Source organism: Durio zibethinus, chromosome 26 (genome assembly GCF_047325235.1).
Source record: "Durio zibethinus cultivar Kanyao isolate XHJ-2024 chromosome 26, ASM4732523v1, whole genome shotgun sequence".
NCBI classification, from domain to species: Eukaryota; Viridiplantae; Streptophyta; class Magnoliopsida; order Malvales; family Malvaceae; genus Durio; species Durio zibethinus.
In genome coordinates this window covers 18,801,295-18,822,030 of record NC_143187.1, presented here as the reverse complement: position 1 = coordinate 18,822,030, position 20,736 = coordinate 18,801,295, and positions in this window count along the sequence as shown.

Genomic DNA, 20,736 nt, shown 5'->3' with positions numbered 1-20,736 from the left:
AGGTCCAAGGTAATTAGAGTGTACCACATACCTACTTAAGTAAAGATATTTACTACTTAAGTAAAGGTATTGTTTTCTGCTATTTTCTCTCGTTTTTTTCTTTCCTTGATCTTTTTCTTATTTTATTTTTTTTAATTTTTATAATTATAAACAATATTTTTTTATAAAAAATCAATATTTTAAATATTTTGAAAATTTTATACCTTTTTAAAAGTAATTTTGAATTTTTATAAAAATTAATTTTTTTAATTTCTATTTTTTTTATATTCAATAAATTTTTTTTTATTTTCAATAATTTTTTTTATTTTTAATGTTTTAGATGTTTTATTTGCATTTAAAAAATTTTAGAGTTTTAAAATTTTGATTTTTAAAAATTTAAAAATTTATTTATTTATTTATTTTTAACTTCTTTTGAATTTTTAGATTTTATTTTTTTAGATTTTTTAGTTACATTTATAAAATATTCTCGATTTCTAAAATTTTAATTTAGATTTTTTTTTTGTATTTTAAAATTTTAAAAACTTTTTATTTTTTCAAAATTTATATTTTAAATTTTTAGATTTTAAAATTTTTGAAATGTTAGATTTTTTTAAAACTTTTAGATTTTTTAATTTTTTAATTTGTTGTGATTTTTTTCTTTAAATAATGACATGACAATGAATTCATCAATGACGTGGCATTTTATTGCAATGTGCCATGAATTTATTCGTTATTCATGTTACATAAGCAACCAACTAACAACATGAGTCTCATTTGGCAAAAAAAAAAAAGTAATGTTAATTTAAAGTATTAAACACATAATGGAATAAATGTTTATGTATTTAATTTTGAATTTATTTCTTTAAATACCTAACTAACAAAGAATGCATAGTATAGAGATCAAATGAATATTTAACACATTTATAATTAACTAGATTTTTTAACCCGTGTTATGCACGAAAAAATTTTATTATTTTCATAATTTAAAATTATTTTTTAATTAACTTTATTTTTTTATTTTTTATAATAAAAAATGCATATTTTTATTTGTTAGCTTTATAGGTTAGATGGTGATCCAAGAGAGGGAGTGAATTGGATTTCTTCAAATTCTTTCCAAACAAATTATTTTAATATAGTTGAATGAAAATTAAAACAATAAGCACTTTTGATGAAAATATAATGCAAACAATAACAATTAATAAATCTAAAATCAAATATAAACAACAATAAATTGTAAGAAGATAAGGATAAAGAAATCAAACACAATGATTTATAGAGGTTCGATCCTTCTCCACAAGGCACCTACATCTTCTCTTCTTGGTTGTCCACACCAAGGCTTCAATCCACTATTCTTGAATTGAAAATACAACCTATCTTTTTATTTCTAAGGCTTAAGATAGAAACCTTTATCCTTTGTAATATTTTACCCAATCTCATTATAAACTCTCAAGAGGATACCTCACCTCTTGTTCTCTTCCACCCTTATATATTAAAGGTAATTTTGCAAACAATAGAACAACCTCTCTAAAGCTAAGTGTTTGCTAAGTTTAAGTACAAGAAAATGATGAATGAACAACAAATAAAAATTGGATACAATAAATACGAAGATATGGACTTTGAAGCTCTAAAAACTCTTGATTCTTTAAGAAAATGAAAATGTGGCTTATTGGCTCTTGCTCTCTTGATTCATCAAACTTCTTGGTGTGTTTGAGTGCCCAATTTATAGAGAAATTGAAGAAGTAGCCGTTGGGGAAGCTTGGAGTGAAGAAATGCCCGTTGGAATGATGAAAAAATAATCGTTGGAGTGCCCAAGCCCAGAACCGATCGATCCCTTCCATGAGGGGATCTTTTGGTTCATGTTTTGAACCAATTTGCGTCTGAAAATCATAACCCGATTGATCCTTTCCATGAGGGGATCGATCCTGTCAGTTGCTGGGTGGTTGTTTCCTATTTTGTACTCTACTAACTAATTTGACCATAACTTGAGTTATACAAATTCAAAATACAAATTGTTTGAAGATTTGGAAACTAGACTTAAAAGGCTTTCTATCCATATAAACTTTATCACCTAATTCACTGTGTACGAATTATAATGAATTTTTAAAGTTACACCTTATGCAATTTTTTTAATAACTACAAAGTGTCTAGTAAAAATACAAATCTTTTCTTAAAAAATTTGGATTTTGAATTTGTTTGATCCATTAGAAAGCAGACTCAAATAGATTTCCAACCATATAAAATTTAAATATTAAGACTTTGTGAATTAATACAAAAAAATAAAAAAAGTTCAATGTTGGAAAACTTTGTTCTTGTAAAACAACTTTCTTAAGTTAATATATTTCTCAAAACCAATATTATCAAAATTGTATTAAGCCCAAAATGAATAAGTTCACTTTAAAAACAACAATTGGACTTTCATTTAAGCTTACATAAATAATCTTTAAAGATAGATTTAGTTTGAGAAATATGACACCAAGAAAGGTTTGTTTAAACTTTGAAAATCATATTATTTATTTAGTACCAAAATATAAAACTTAAGAACATGTACTAAATAAATCCTTGTTCAAAATCTTGATCAAGTTTATTTAGCTTTAATGTTTTGTCATTTCAAAATAAGGATCAATTCAAGGCTAATAATCTCTTCCTTTTTGATATGACAAAACCTAAAGGTAAATTTGCTTAATGAAGAACTTTCTTTGAAACATTTAAGATTTAGAAAGACATTTTGGAAAACTCCCCCTTAATTAATGCATGGCAAAACTCCCCTTCAATTTGTGCATCCTAATCCAATGGTAAAACTCCCCATCATTTTATGCATCCTAATCCAACACAACTTAACAAACATATGTTAAAGCATATATAACAATTAAGCACGCATGTATATCAAGCACAAGCAAATTTGTCTATATGATATTTCTCTCTCTTTTTATCATAGCAAAAAGGCATGAGCATATTAATAAGCAAATAAACAAATTAACAAATATATTCACGAAACATTTTTCTTCCTTTTTATTTATGCTCTTTATACCAAATGTTTAAGCTCCTATATTAATTGTAATAAGCATACAAGAATAAATATCCCTAAACTCTTTTCCCCTTTTTGTCATTTCAAAAGAAAGAGAGATCAATTTAAGGCATAAGACAAAATGCTTGATACCAATAATATCAAAAGTATTTTGAATGCATGTAATCAAATATAATATGTACAATGAAGTTCACATACATGTATTCAAGCACAAAAGCATAAGTGTATCCAATTTTAGCATTTTAACATAAGTTATCAAATTTTTTACATGAAATTTATGAGCCAAAGGATAATAAAGGATATGCAACCTACTCATAAATCATGTTATCATAAGATGTGCTTAAAATGTAAAATATCAATAGCAATTAAGCATAAATTCAAGCACATGCATACAAGCTCATACAAATGGTTATGGATACCAATTGTTAAAGATATGTTATCATAGAGCATACCAATTGTTATCACAAAACAAATCAAGCAAAATTGTATTATAAGATTTCTTCTCATTTTTAAAATAAGGATTAATTAATATAAGGCACACATAATTTTGCATGAGAGGTACAAGCTATATCAAGGATAGGCACATAAATAAACATCTATGAAGTTAAAAAATCTTTAGCAATTTTGATACCAGTTGTTACCAATTGTTACCAATTTTATTCAACAACTTTCATAGAGCACACATATTTCAAGCATATGAAAGATTCATTCAATACATGCATGAAATGATAGTAATAATCTTTCATAAGCTGTCATATCCAAACAAGAACCAAAAGCTCATATGTATATAATAAATCATAAGTACTAATGAGCAATGAGGTTCAATTATCATCATGTTATAACAAAGATTATTTAAGTAATTTTCAAACATGATGAGCACATATGCTATAGCAAAGAAATAATGAAAGCATAATTGTTCAATTATAATCCAAATTATTTCAATGCATAACAAGGTACTTAATCTAAGCATATGTAAGTAATCAAACATATATTTATTTCAAACAAAATCACACTAGCATATGCAAGAACGTTTCAAAACATGTATAGCAATATACCAAAAAAAATGCAAACCTTTAGACACAATATGGTACATGCTATCTCAATGGACTCAATCAATGAACATTTTCAAAGAAATCAATCTATTTAACTCATATCCATGTCCAAAGATTCAAATGAATATTTATGCAATTACAACTATTAATCAAAGCAATCAAGAACTAGGCATGAATATTAATGAAGGTGAATTAATCAATCCAAGCTTTAAAAAAAATATTAAGACAAATTTTATCAAATAGCTTGGTGATTAATTTGTGCAATGTGTTCATATCTTCAACCACAAAATCATATATTTGCACATATTAAAGCAAGCATGTATATGTATTCAAACTCATACATCATATCATAAAGTTGACACATTTACCTCCACCATGTCAAGCTTTGTTGTTGTGCTCATTTGGCTTTGAATTCTCTAATCCACTTCATTTGAGCAAAACTAGGTTGATTGATGAGGATGACATGCTTTGCTTGCTATACTTGAAATTCCAAAAATGTAAGCTCATTCATGCTCATTTCAAGTTCTCCTAGCATAGACTTAGAAAAATTTCTTGACAAAAGATTTTCATTAGAAACACCAAAAAAATCAATTGATAAAAATGATACAAATTGTTAGAAAACAATTTCATATTCTAAGTCATTATAGGCAAAAGAAAATTTATTCACTAAGCATAAGTTGCCAATTGCAAGGGAGATATATACTTAAGCTAGAGGTCATATATCAAGTTACGCATCAAATATCATAATATTGGCACTAAAGCTAAAGTCCTCATGTAATGTGTAAAATCAAAGTTTTTAGATCAATCATGAACATAAAATAGACATATTCAATATTCATATATATATTTAATAAATTACCAAAGAATATGCCAAAATAAATTTTAGGTCATATGAAAACTAAAAACTCAAGGAAGACATATTTATCATTAAAAAGATATTCAAGAAAATTTTAGCACAAAAACACAAATATATCTACATAAATTGTAGGCCATAATCAACAATGACTTAAGCTAAAAATAAGCATCATAAGAAATTTATTTACTTAAGTCATGTTGCATTCATGTCAAGTCAAGAAAAATCACATTTATCATATATGCACACACTTAACAAGAACAATAGATGAACCAATCACACATATCATTTACAAGCAAGTAGTTCATCATATTCAAAATCATAAATCAAGAGATATATCAATTGAGCACAAGATCTAAAATATTTCACAAAATTAATGAATCAATTTAGCACAAGAGTAAGTATATAAAAATATTTTAAAAATCAAGAGATAAAAAATTTAAGTATTTTCAAATCATAAGCATTAATGTCAAGTTAAACCAATCATCATATGAGCACATATCTTGACAAAAAATATAGATGAACAAAGAATCAATATATATCACTTAAGCATATAATGTTCATCAATTTATCAACACAAGAGAAGAAATAAATCTTGAATTAATAAGGATAAAAAATTAAAACATATTTCAAGACTATTTCATAAGAAATCAAAAGATGAACAATCAAACAACAATATTTATAATTTAAGCACAAGATGTTCATAAATTCATAAATCAAGAGTTATAACAATTTAGAATATAACAATCAAGTTTAAATAATATTTCATAAGATCTAAGCACTATAAACAAATTGAGCAATTTTTAAACATCATGGTCATTCATGCTAAAATCATTCCAACAAATATATTTATGCAAAATAAATGCATGTTCAATTCAAGCTCATATTTTCTCAAGTAAAATCGGTATATTCAAGATATATCAATAAAGCATATACTAATATCCATTAAGCATCCTATGTCCAACAAGAATAGGCAACCAAATTTTCTATAATCAATCAAGCATCCAAATTTTATCAAGAATAGGTAACCAAATTCAAATTCTCTTTAAATAAAAGTTTAGAGGTTACCCATCTCCATTATGTGTCTAGAGTATTCAATCTTCAATCTCACATATAGCTCATTGCTCTAGCACATCTAAAAGAGACAATCTCATTTGATTTTTGGTACCCAAATTGTTTTGGGTCCTTGAGAGTTAGTCACCAAGTCTCTTGTTCCTTTTGAAACCCATACTTGCCTAATTCTAAATGAGACTTTTCTTTTAATAGGACAAGTATGTGTAGTATGACCATGAAAATTATAAAAATAGCATTTAATCATTTTAATTCTAAATGAATTCTTTAAAAAAATTTATTTTTTATTCATCAAATCATCAAATTTCTTTTTCAAATCAAAATTTTCTTTTTCTAAAAATTCATTTCTACTTAGAGAGGTTTTTAAATCTATTTTTAACTTTTCATTTTTTTTTTCTAAAACATTTTTTGCATTCATCAAAAGATCATTTTCAACTTTCAATTTTGAAATTATTTTTTTATGTTTCAAATGCATATTTTCAAACTTAATTACTAAATCATTGTAAGTATCTTGTAACTCATCAAAAGTATAAGAGTTTGAATCACAAGAGTTAGAGGTTACCTTTGGTTCCTCAATAGCCATAAGACATGTTAGATGTTGGTTGAAAATTTATCTTTTATGTAGCTCATCCAACTTTCTCCATATCTCATTTGAGGTTAAGCATTTTGAGATCAAGTTGAAGTTGTAATCATCTAAAGCTCCATAGAAAATGTATTTGGCCTTTGCATCATCCATCACTTGCCTCATATAGTTTGCATCATTTAAAGGAGTTCCAAGCCCTTTTTCTATCATTAACCAAGCTTCAAATCTTGGGCCATTGTGAACATCTTCATCATTTTTTTTCATTCGTAAAATTTAAATTTATCAACCATAGGAACTTTGAGGACTTTCTCACCATCTTAGAACTAAAATTGAGCCATAAGATCTTTTCTCAAGGTGGTTAAACCTACAAAAAGAGACCAAAGCTCTGATACCAATTGTTAACTTTATAGGTTAGATGGTGATCTAAGAGGGGGGTAAATTAGATTTCTTCAAATTCTTTTCAAACAAATGATTTCAATATAGTTGAACGAAAATTAAAACAATAAGCAATTTTGATGAAAATATAGTGCAAACAATAACAATTAATGAATCTAAAATCAAATATAAACAACAATAAATTGTAAGGAGATAAGGATAGAGAAATCAAATACAATGATTTATAGAAGTTCGGTCCTTCTTCACAAGGTACCTACGTCCTCTCTTCTTAGTTATCCACACCAAGGCTTCAATCTACTATTCTTGAATTGAAAATACAATCTATCTTTTTCTTTCTAAGGCTTAAGATAGAAACTTTTACTTTTTATAGTATTTTATCCAATCTCATTACAAACTCTCAAGAGGATACCTCACCTCTTGTTCTTTTTCACCCTTGTATATCAAAGGTAATTTTGTAAACAATAGAATAACCTCTCTAAGGCTAAGTGTTTGCTAAGTTTAAGTATAAGAAAATGATGAATGAACAACAAATAAAAATTGGATACAATAAATATAAAGATATAGACTTTGAAGCTCTAAAAACTTTTGATTCTTTAAAAAAATGAAAATGTGGCTTATTAGCTCTTACTCTCTTGATTCATCAAACTTCTTGGTGTGTTAGAGTGCCCAATTTATAGAGAAATTGAAGAAGTAGTAGTTAGGGAAGCTTGAAGTGAAGAAATGCCCGTTGAAATGATGAAAAAATAATCGTTGGAGCATTCAAGCCTAGAACCGATCGATCCCTTCTATGAAGGGATCGATTGGTTCATGTTTTGAATCAATTTACATTTAAAAATCATAACCCGATCGATCCCTTCCATGAGGGGATCGATCCTGTCAGCTGCTGGGTGGTTGTTTCCTATTTTGTACTCTACTAACTAATTTGTCCATAACTTGAGTTATACAAATCCAAATTACAAACCGTTTAATGATTTGGAAACTAGACTTAAAGGGATTTCTATCCATATAAACTTCATTACCTAATTCATTGTGTACGAATTATAGTGAATTTTTAAAGTTATACCTTGTGTAATTTTTTTTACAACTGCAGAGTGTCTAGTAAAAATTCAAAATCTTTTCTTAGAAAATTTGGATTTTGATTTTGTTTGATCCGTTAGAAAGTAGAATCAAATAGCTTTCCAATCATATAAAATTTAAATATTAAGACTTTGTGAATTAATATAGAAAAATAAAACAAGTTCAATGTTAGAAAACTTTGTTCTTGTAAAACAGCTTTCTTAAGTTAATCTATTTCTCAAAACCAATTTTATCAAAATTGTATTAAGTCCAAAACCAAAAATTGGACTTTCATTTAAGCTCAAATAAATAATCTTTAAAGATAGATTTGGTTTGAGAAATATAACACCAAGAAAGGTTTGTTTAAACTTTAAAAATCATATTATTTATTTAGTACCAAAATATAAAACTAAAGAACATGTACTAAATAAATCCTTTTTCAAAATCTTGATCAAGTTTATTTAGCTTTAATATTTTATCATTTCAAAATAAGGATCAATTCAAGGCTAACATTATTAATATATTATATATAATGTTAGCTTTAAATTGATTCTTATTTTGAAATGACAAAACATTAAGTTAAATAAACTTTATCGTGATTTTGCAAAATGAATTATTTAGTATATTATTTTTTATATTCTATTATCTTGTACTAAATACATAATTTGTTTACAAAATGATGTTTAATTTGTTAAAACTTAGAAGTATGTTTTAAACTAAAAAAAATGTTTGTAAATGTTTCATCAACTAAAAAATTGATTTACAGCTTAAGCAAACTTATTTCTTTGTTTGAAAATGTTTTTGTGCATGTTGGGAAAAAAGGGATCGACCCCTGGCTTACAAGATCAATCCCTTCCTTTAGGTGATTAATGAATTTTTTATACAAAAAACTTTCTTATTGATATTTGGCATAAACCAATCAATCCCTTCTTTGTATGGATCCATTGGTTCCAGGGTTTGAAGAATGGACCGATTAAGTGTAAAAACCAATCAATTGCGTATTTGTCCAAAAAATCACCAAGTTGAAAAATAGCTAAAAGGGATCGATCCCTACAAAAAAGGATCAATCAAATAAGGCACATGATTGATTTTCTCCATTATAAGATCAATCCATTTTGCCCAGATTTATGTGCAATGACTAGTTTTTCAAGCTTCCAATTGGTATTTTCTCTTCCAATTAATCCCCAATGGCTATAAACTCAATTTTTTTATAAATACAAGTCTTCCAACACCATTGAAGCAGAGAAAGAAGATCTTAAGAGTATTTAATCAACATCTTTCAAGAAATCAAGAGTTTTATAGCTTAAAGTCTATATTTTTGCATTTGTTGTATCCAAGTTATTCTTGTTGTATTCTTTCATCATTTTTTTTTACTTCATTAGGTAAACACTCAACCTTGAGAAGTATTTTAGTTTACAAAAACTATTTAGGCTATCTTGTAAGCAAAAAGTGAGGTATCCTATTAATATTGTAAAAGTAGATATTGCTATTTAAATTTGAAAAAAAAATAGGGATTTAGTATAAGATAGGTTTGTATCTTATAAAAGTTTTTTTTTAATTAGTAGATTGAAGTATTGGTGTGGATAACCAAGAAAGGAGGATGTAGGTACCTTGTTGAAAAGGATCAAACCTTTATAATTTCTCGTATTTAATTTCTCTATTCCTATCTTTTTACTTTGATCATTGTTTATATTTGCTTTAAGTTCATCAATTTATTATTATTTGCATCATATTGTGATATTGGTTTTGATTTTCCATTTGATTACATTAAAATCTATTTTTGAAAAGATTTTAGGAGAAATCCAATTCATCCCCTCTTAACGATCTCACCTAAAAAGCTAAAATCCAATTCATCCCCTCTTAACGATCTCACCTAAAAAGCTAACACATAATTATACGTTCATAAATTTTAAAGTATAACTAAATAACAGTCCACACATATTGTAATACTTGTTCAAAGTCTAAGCTTTTGTAAATTTTTAAAAATTATAAAATTTTTTACTTTTTCATAAAAAAATTATTTTTTTCAATTCATTTGCTAAACAATGAAAATTTTGTTACTCATTCTTTCTTATTTAAGCAAAAAAGTTAAATTTAGTTTGAAATAATCAATATTTTTACTGTTGGTTTATATGTCTTTTGAGTTTCAAGAATGTTGTTATTTACATTTTTGAAATCCTTATCTGGTGTTGATACAATTTCTTTATAACTTATATTATTTCTATGCTCTATTGTACTCTTAATCATAGTTAAATATTTGTAACCATTTTGCTACTTTTAATAAAATGTTGTTTTAGCTTAGGAAAAAAAATTCGTCAAGATTAATAATTGTTTATTCATTGATATAGATATATAAAAAATATATCATTTGATCAAATCATAAAATACATTTATATTAGTTGAATATTCATAAACTATTAAATCTTATAAAGCTAAACCAATAATAATAATAATAATAATAATAATAATAATAATAATAATAATAATAATATCTTATATATATATATTTGATCAAACAACAAACATTTATTTTTTATTTGTTGTTAATTTTTTACATATGTCAAATCTAAATGTATATATCATATATGTCATAACGTATAGATCCGTGAACCTATCATTAGACATGACTTAAGAGTCGTTGCTGATATTTTTTATTTATGTGTGATTGGCCACCTAACTAAATTTGTTCTATTTTAAAGAAAAGTCCCAAGTTTGACTCGAGTATCTTTAGAAAGTAAACTCTAATCTAAGAAATCAAGTTAGGTTTGAGAGTACGATTACATATAAGAAATGTTATAATACCTTTATAACGCCTATCAAAGGATGGTATCGGTTATTTTGTGTTATCCATTAAACCCTTAAAAAATCTTACCAAATAATTAATTATTGAGAATTGTTTTTAATAAACTCATATACTTTGGCAAAAAATAAAAAGAATTCTCTTAGCTTCTAAGTATACAAGAAAACTTTTTTTTTTTTGCAAAGACTCCGTTGTAGGATTATTTAACATTTATTTAAAAAAAAATAAATTCTAAGGAAAATTTGATATTTTAATTTTTTCTAAGAATTTTTTTTTTATTTTAGGAAAAAAATTAATGTTTTATCTAAGAAAAAATTGATACTTTCAACTTTTTCTTCAAATATTTTTGAAATATTTTTTTAGGAAAATTAATACTTTAACTTTTCCTCAAATATTTTTTTGAAATATTTTTTTTATATAAGGAAAATTGATACTTCAACTTTTTCTCAAAAAATTTTAACGCTATTTTTTATTTAGGGAAAATTTTAACCACATTTCTTTAAAATTATTTTTGTTATTATTTTTTATATTAAAAACATACATCCTTAATGTAAACAATCAACAATAATGTAAGATAAATTAAAGCAGAAAATAAAAATTTTACTAATTATTAGACCAAGTCCAAGTTGAAATCCAAAAAATTTGAGCTTGAAATGGCCCAAATTAATCTTTGATCCAGAACTTTGAAAAAAAGGCCTTAATGACTTGTGCTCACAAATGGGCCCAAGCTTATTCAAGATGGCGTGAGGGCTAGAGCTAGCTGTAGAGGTTGGGTCGGATCCAAACCCAATCAATACTCGTGGGTTGAAGGAACTGATTCCTCTTGTTGCCAAAAACACTACTGTTTTAACCCTCTTTAATAACCAAGGCCAGGCTTCATTTTCCATTTTTCAATTTTTACATCTTTTTATCCTTTTAAAGCCTTTTTTCCTTTCTCTAACAGCCTATGGGTTGGCCAAAGTCTTTCAATTCCCAAAATCTTGATGAACCTCTATCATTGCCATTGCTGCAATGATTGCATCACTGTCATTGTGGGTTACCAACAAAGGTACACATCTTTTCTGTTTGACCACTAACCCACAAAAAAGAACTTAAAAAAAATCTCAAACTATTATAAAAAAAAACTCTTTCAAATTTGGTTTTTGATTTACTTTCTTTTGAGGTTTATTGGCAATGGATGACTATTTAGCAAGGAGTTGACGATGGTGGTAGGATCAAATCCTGACAGTGGAAGGTTATTTAGGTTCCACTTTGGTGGTTTACTTTGTGACTTGCAATTTTTAGTTTTGGGTTTTTTTATATGTTTATTGGTTATGGGGCCCTCAGGATAGGCTAGATCAGTCTGATGTTGGCAATATGGGGATCAAATTAGTGAGCTTAGTCTTTCGATTGATAATGGTTAGGATGAAAAGGTTGTGTATGGATGAGCTATGGTTGAGTATAGTGTTGAAGGTGGTATGGTTTTCTGTGACTGGTGAAAGCATAAATAGTTAAGGCTGATAGTCATAGGTTGGTTAATGGTGACCGAATAGCAAAGTTAGTTAACTAGGGTGGTATTTAGGTCTAGGAAGATGCATGCATTTTTATTTCTTGTTTATTGCTATTTCTTTACCTTGTTATGATGGCTTTTGTCATTGTAGAAGGGAATGGTAGGCTGAGATGAATGGTGCTATTTTATGGCAACAATGATGAGAAAGGGTGATTTTTTTACCGATGGCTTTCTCCATAATGGTTTTTATGGCTTTTTATCTGGTCTAGTAATGTTGAGGTGTTGTAGTCAGAGGCAATGAATATTTGGGTTGGTGGTAAGTGGTGATAGGAAAGCTAAGGCTTTACGGGACGAATGTGATTTTCTATTATTGATTATAGTGATGAAACTTTGCTTAGGTTTTCCTTTGTATTTTTGACATTGTATTTTTCACTTTGTTTTTGTGTTTTGAACAATAATTTAAATAAAGATGATAAAGATAGGATTTAAATTCAAAAATCAAGTATCATATCCCTTTAATATGAATTTTGATTTCATGAAGCACTGGGATTTCAAAATTTTAATCCATAAAATCTTACCACTAGTTTTATCCTTTTTTTGTTACATTTCCAGAATAATAATAATAATAAAAGAAAAAATAAATAATAATAATAATAACAAATGGACTTACTTTAGGTCCAAACTATAACTAGATCCTAAAACTCATATGATAAATCAAAAACCAAATGGGTTAGGTCTAAAACTCAATTTAAACTAACTTGAGATTCCAGAATAACCCATGATAGGATATTTACAGTTATCCTTTTTTGCATAATTTTTGTAAAACAGAAATTGCACAAAGACATAAACACTTAATATGTCTAAGTCTAGCTTTACAACAACTACAAAATTTTGAAACTTCAAAGATTCACAATTTGAAGTACTTAAAAATTTCATAATAAAAAATTCACAATATAAGTTGAAACTTAACTTAATTCAAAGAATTGTGATTTTGAACTTTAAAGATTCACAAATAAAAGATTTACAAAGTTTTGAAAGATTTACAAAACTAAAAAATTCATAAGATTTTTAAATTCATAAGATTTTTTTTAAAGATTCGCAAGAACTTAAATTTGCAAGATTCACAAATTTGCAAGATTTTTAGATTTGCAAGAATTATATATTAGCAAGATTTTAGATTCACAAGATTTACAGATTTGCAAGATTTTCAAATTTATAAGAATTTTAGTTTCACAAAAGTTTTCAAATTAGTAAGAATTTCAACTTTGCAAGAACTTTTAGATTTACAATAATTTTTAGTTTTGCAAGAACTCAAATTCACAAAGATTTTCAAGTTCACAATATTTGAAAATTTGCAAGAACTGAAGATTTGTAAGATTTTTTAGTTCAAAATAATTGAAAATTCATAAAATTAAAAGATTTGCGTTTTAGAGATTCATATCCAAAATGCAAAGATTCAAAAAATTTTAGTGATTCACATTAAAATTCCAAATATCCTTATTCAAAATACTTTAGAAATTCACATCCAATATTTCAAAGATTCTTATTTAAAAAATTTTAAAGATTATGCTCGAAAGTCTTATAAATCATTCTTAACAATGAAAACACTTTAACAAAAATGAAGGCTTCACAACTTTAAATTTTTGAATGTTTTCCTTATAAAAAAACCTCATCATGAAAAATTTTTTTCATTTGAGGATTCAAAAGTTCAAAATTTTCCTATTAAAGTTAAAATTTTGTATGATAATGTGCAAACATTTTCTCAATGATGCAAATACAACAATTTAATTCTTGCAATAACGCAGATGCCATACTCTAAATCATGATTCAAATGTTTACTACATGATGCAAATTTAATTATTAAAACAAAGATTCAAATATTCACCAAATTATTTACTTGTATTGTTCAAACAATAATGTAATGCATATGTTACTAAAATCAATACCATAAAATTCTTATTGAGTAATAAGGTTCTCAAGACTCTACCATTTCACATTTCTTTTTTAACTTCCAATATTAACAATTTTAGAATCAATTCATAAATTTTGTCAACTGATCCTTGTTATTTCCAACATTTGGTTATGACTCACATATTATATTGGTTAATCCATTACCATATTCACCACTTGGGCACTGCATTTGCTTTTTCAAACCATTTTCTTAGGTTTTTTTTCATCTTTTTTCATTTTTTTGCCCTATCATCCTAGATTTCTTTTCAAAGGAATGCTTGAATCTCTTATGGATATTGTCATTCATTCATTATCATTTCAATTCATGACAAATACAATACAATCTTATATTTTCTTAATTTATTTTGTAGATGCAAAAATGAGAGAGGACAAGATAAATTGAGAGAAAAAGTAATCAATACAAGAACGAATTTGCTATAAAAATAAATAAGCAAAGGAACAAATTCAAAGCATATCATTAGGATAAGTATTTGAATGGTATAACAATGTCTAAACAATGAATATTCAAACATTTTGCATTTTTTTTTCACTTTTTTTCATTTTTTCATTTTTTTTCATTTTTTTATTTTTTCATTTTTCATTTTTTCACTTAATCTATTATTGATATTTACCACACATCAATCTCTAAAGCACAAGAACATATCACAATACCATTGCTCCATTACAAGCATGCCTTAGCTTAATATATGATCATTCACTTCAAAAATTCACATTTGATGAAAATAGACTTTTAAGGGTTGCAATATAGGATATGGTAAGGATCATAAAAAAATAGATAAAATAGGCTCAAAACATATGTTTAAATGGTTTAAACCAAATGACCGTTTCTCATCATGTAATGCAACTTGGAACTTTTACCTATTCCATATCATTTTTATACTTTTTTTTCATCTTATTCCTCATAAAAAAAACTCTCGTTGTTTGGTCCCAGGTCATTTATGGCATTCATTTTTTTAATTTTTTTTTTATAAAAAAGGTTTTATTTTCTTTTCATTTTTTATGTTTGAGACCTTTTATAATCTTTTACTTTTATCTCTTTTTCAAGTAGGTTTCTTTCTAAAATTTACCTTCAATGTGAAGGTTGATCATTGGTTGAAGTTTTTCAGAAAAAAAAAAATCATAACAAGCCTAAAAAGGATAGTAATGGATTATTTCATTTTTATGAATCAAAAAAGAAAGACAATAATTTTTTTTATCTCAAATATGATTTGAAGACCATGTTTTGAATAAAAGCAGATTAATGAATGTTCGCAAGACATGTCCATTTCATTTTTCCATGAATGATATCTACTTAAATATTGCTTTTTTTATTCAAATATTCTTCATAAATGAAATTTATCAATATAAATGAGTTTTCAAAATTAAATCCCAGAATTATTATTTATCATTGTCTAAATATTCATCATTTGAAATTTAAAAATGAAAATAAAAAAGATATAAAAAATAATAAAGTATAAAGTAGTGGTTTGAATGAAAGAAAAAATGTAATGAAATATATCAACTTTTTTTTTATTAAAATGATAAAAAATAAGATCTTATAACGTAAAAAAAAAACCTAGCATTATTCTAAAAGAAATCTTAAAATGACAATCAACTTTCAACTAGCATTAACGTTTGTGTTCTTCTCAAAATTATGCTCTTATTTGATTAGGTGAAAGGTTTTTATTAACATTTAATCCCCTTGATTTGTCAAAGCTCACTAAGCATGTTTGGATCAAATTTTTTTACCTTGTGCTTGAAAGCATGGTAAGTTTTCATATAATAACCAATATTCCCATTATGGCAATTGCATGTGGCATTAGCATCATACCATTTTAGATAAAGTAACTTCAATGGTTCTAAATAAACTAGAGATACCAAGTTTTTCTTAACCAGTTCTAAGAATGACTTAGTGTAAGCCATAAGGATAGGATCAATGCAAACCTTTTCTTGGTTGTTTTGAGGCTTCCTTAAACCATTTGTTTGGTTGTTAAGGCTTGAAACTAGTATAGTGATAGGACTAGGCCTATATGTAGTGTTTGAAAAATTGGTCGATAAGGTGGTTGTGAAACATAATGGTAAAAGACTGGTGTGATATGATTGGATAATAGGCAGGATATACTAGTTGTGGGTATGGAGTGTAATTTATAAACTGTTATCCCTCAAAACTTATAGTTTGAGTTTATTTTCTTTTCTTTTGGACATCCTACCATTCTATGTATTGATGGTCTCTCTTTCTTCAAACTTGCCACTTTTAATAGGGTTCTCTATCATTTTCTAAGAGATCACCATATCGATAAATTTTTTGATGGTATTTCCTATCATTTTCTTATAATATAAAACCTTCAAAGTACTCACAAATAAAATTGTTATTTCTTTTTTAGTGAGAGGTGGGTTAAACTCAAGTAGCAACATCTTTCCACTTTTGTGTATACTCTTTGAAGCTTTCAAAAATTTTTTTTTTCATGCTTTATAAAGATAAACAATCTAAAGCTAAGTCTAATATGTATATGTATTAGGCAATGAATGCCTTTGCCAACTCATTCCAATAGTGTATACAAGTTTTATCTAACCGAAAATACCAACTCGTAGTTAAGCCTATAAGATTGTCTTAGAATACATGTATCAATAGCTTTTTATCTTGAGCATAAAGATGAATAGCTATTTTATGACACTACATGGTAACATGAGTTATTGAGCATTTTGTCTCATCATATTTTTTAAACTCAAGGACTTTAAATTTTAGTGGAATGACTACATTCGAGACTAAATATAGTTCAGCTACATCCATAGAGCTAAATTAATCCATTCTTTTATTAGCTCACACTCTTTCTTTTAAAAAGTTCATTTGTTGCGTGCTTGAATCCTCAATCACCTTAAAAATTTTCATCATCAATCTCTCATTCTTTTTAAGATCATCAAAATCAAGGACTTCAATTATATTATACATTTTTGCCCAAAGGTAGGGTTAGTGTAGCTACAAAATAGCACTTTAGCATATGTGTAAGCATATATCCCAAAAAATGGCATTTGTAGGGCCTATGTGTTTTGAAAAGATTGGCCTTGATTTGGGCCAAACCCGAAAGGGTGTAAAGGATCTTTAATATCTTATTTCTCATTTGAATTAATGGTTTCTTTTATTGTTTTACCTTTATCTAAACTCTTTAGCATTTTTATCACCTTTGCCAACTCCCTTTTTAACTCTTCATAAACTTTCTCGTTCTTATCCATATGGTTATTTTGTTCTTATTCCATTTGCCTTGTTTGTAATCAAGTATTGTATGAATGATAGGTAGATTCAACAAGAGTTTTTGATGGTAAACCTATCCTTGAACCTTTAATTACCCTAAACTAATATGCTTGCATTACTACATGCTCATCCCATAAATAAAGGATTATAAAAATCATCTTAATATACAACTACCATGATTTCAAGTCAACACATGAGAAATGAATGCAAAAATATATGCAGCCTAATGTTATCTTACTTTAAACAAAAAAAGAAGAAATTCAACTAACACATACTTCATCATACACCTCAAAATTATAATTCATGTAACATGATATGTACCAAAAAATGAATTCTCACGCAAGAAAAATTAATCATTACAAAATGTAACTTAACTATTGGATTTTTTCTACAAAGGGGAAGATAAGGCTCTAGCTACAGGTTAGGTTCCTTATGGTCACTATTTTTGGTTTAAGGTTGACAATCTAAAGGTTTCTAAATTATTCCTCACATCTTTGTCCATCATAAATTAGTAAAGCACCACAATCCTTACCCATTATAGGCTACAAAGAAAAGAGTTCAATATAAGTAAGAGTATTTCGCTAGCTACTGCGGAGGCATTAAAACTTTATAAAAGTGTAGAAACTTTACTACTTCCTAGAGGAATGAAGCTTGGGTATAAAACTTATGTTATGCACATGCATATGAATAGCATAATAAACAAAATAAATAAATAAATACAAAATCTAAAAAAAAAAATTTTTTTTTAGGCTTTTAGATAACATAAATTTATTTACTAGTTTGACTTTCGACTTATCCTTAGTGGAGTCGCCAAACTATTATAATGTATAGGTCTATGACCCTATCGCTAAACATGACTTAGGAGTTGCCATAAATAATTTTTGTTTAGGTACGATTAACCACCCAACTGAATCTATCTCATTTTAAATAGAAGTCCCAAGTTTGACCCGAGTATCTTTAAAAAATAGATTCTAATCTATGAAACTAAACTAGGTCTGAGAGTACGATTACGTATAAAAAAAATTATAGCACCCTCATAATGCCCACTAAGGGATGGCATCAACTATTTTATGTTATCCATTAGGCTTTTAAAAAAATATTATTAGATAATTAATTATTAAAAATTATTTTTAATTGACTCTAATACTTTGGTAAAAAATTAATAGAATTTTCTTACCTTAAAAGTGTACAAGAAAACTATTGTTTCTCTTATAAAAGCTCCGTTATAAGATTATTTAACATTTATTTTAAAAAAAAAATAAATTTCAAGAAAAAATTGATACTTCAACTTTTTCCTAAGAATTCTTTTTTATTTTATTTTAAGAAAAAATTAATGCTTTATTTAAGGAAAAATTAATAAGTTAAACTTTTTCCTCAAATATTTTTGAAATATTTTTTTTAAAAAATTGATAACTCGACTTTTTCTTAAATATTTTTTAAATATTTTCTTTATTTTAGAAAAATTGATACTTTAATTTTTCTTCAAACATTTTTTTTAAAATATTTTTTTTATTTAAAAAAAATTGATACTTCAATTTTTTCTCAAAAAAATTTTAGAACTATTTTTTATTTAGAAAAAATTTTAACATCTCTTTTTTAAAATTATTTTTGTTATTATTTTTTATATTCAAAACATGGCTCCATAATGTAAATAGTCAACAATAGCATAAGATAAATTAAAGTAAGAAATAAATATTTTACCAATTATTGGACCAAGTCTAAGTTGAAGTCCAAAAAATTTGAGCTTGGAATAGCCCAAATTAATCTTTGATAAAATACTTTGGAAAAAGGCCTTGATGACTTGGGCTCAAAAATGGGCTCAAGCTTATTCAAGATGGCGTGTGGGCTGAAGCAAACTGTAAAGATTGGGTCAGATCCAAATCGAGTCAATTCTTGAGGATCGAAGGAACCGATTCCTCCTACCGCCAAAAATATTGCCATTTTAACCCTCTTTAATAACCAAGATTAGGCTTCATTTTCTATTTTTTACTTCTTTTTCTCGTTTCAAAACATCTCTTCCTCTTTCTAACAGCCTATGAGTTTAGCCAAAGTCTTTCAATTCCCTAATTCTTAATAAACCTACTGTTGTCACCACTGCTATGATCGCCACTATCATTGTTATTATGGGTTACCAACAAAGGTACACACCTCTTCTATTTGACCGTTAACCTTTAAAAAAAAACTTGAAAAAAATCTCAAACTATTGCGACAAAAAAAAAAAACACTCTTTGAAGTCTAGTTTTTTATTTACTTTTTTTTTGTTTAGTGGCAATGGATGACTGTTTGGCAGGGAGTTGATGATGGTGGTAATACCGATTCCCGACGCTGGAGGGCTATTTTAGCTTCTACTTCAATAGTTTACTCAGTGGCTTAAGATTTTTGGTTCTAGGTTTTTTATATGTTTATTGGTCTGATGTTGGCGATATGGAGCACAAAATAGTGAGCTTGGTTTTTCAGTAATGGCATTGGTTAAGATGAAAAGGTTACGTATGGATGAGCTATGGTTGAGTGTAGTGTTGAAGGTGGTATGATTTTTTGTGACTGGTGAAAGCATCAATAGTTGAGGCTGATAGTTGTGTATTGGTTCTTTATTGATGGTGACCTAATGGCAATGTTAGTTAACTAAGGTGGTATCGATTCTAGGCAGATACTTGAATTTTTATTTCTTGTTTATTACTGTTTCTCTGCCTTGTTGTGATGGCTTTGGTGGTTGTAGAAGGGAATAGTAGGCTGAGATGAGTGGTGCTGTTTTCGGGTAACAGTGATGAGCTGAGGGTGGTTTTTTGGCCAATGGCTTTCTCTGTAATGGTTCTTATGGCTTTTTGTCTAGGTTTGATAGTGCTAAAGTATTGTAGCTGAAGGCAGTGAATATTTAGGTCGGTGGTAAACGGTGATATGAAAGCTCAGGCTTCGAGGGATGAATGTGATTTTCTGTTATTGGTTGTGGTGATGAACTTTGCTCAGTTTATCCTCTCTATTTTTCACACTGTTTTTGTGCTCTGAACAACAGTTTAAATAAAAATGATAAAGATAGGGTTTCAATTTAAAAACCAAGCTTCTTATCTCTTCAAACTGAATTTTGATTTCATGAAGCACTGGGATTTCAAAAGTTTAAACCTCCGAATCTTGTCACTTGCTTTATCCTCTTTTCTTTTTTTCATTTTCAGAATAATAATAAAAGTAAAAATAAATAAATAAAACAATAAAAACAAATGGTCTTACTTTGGGACCA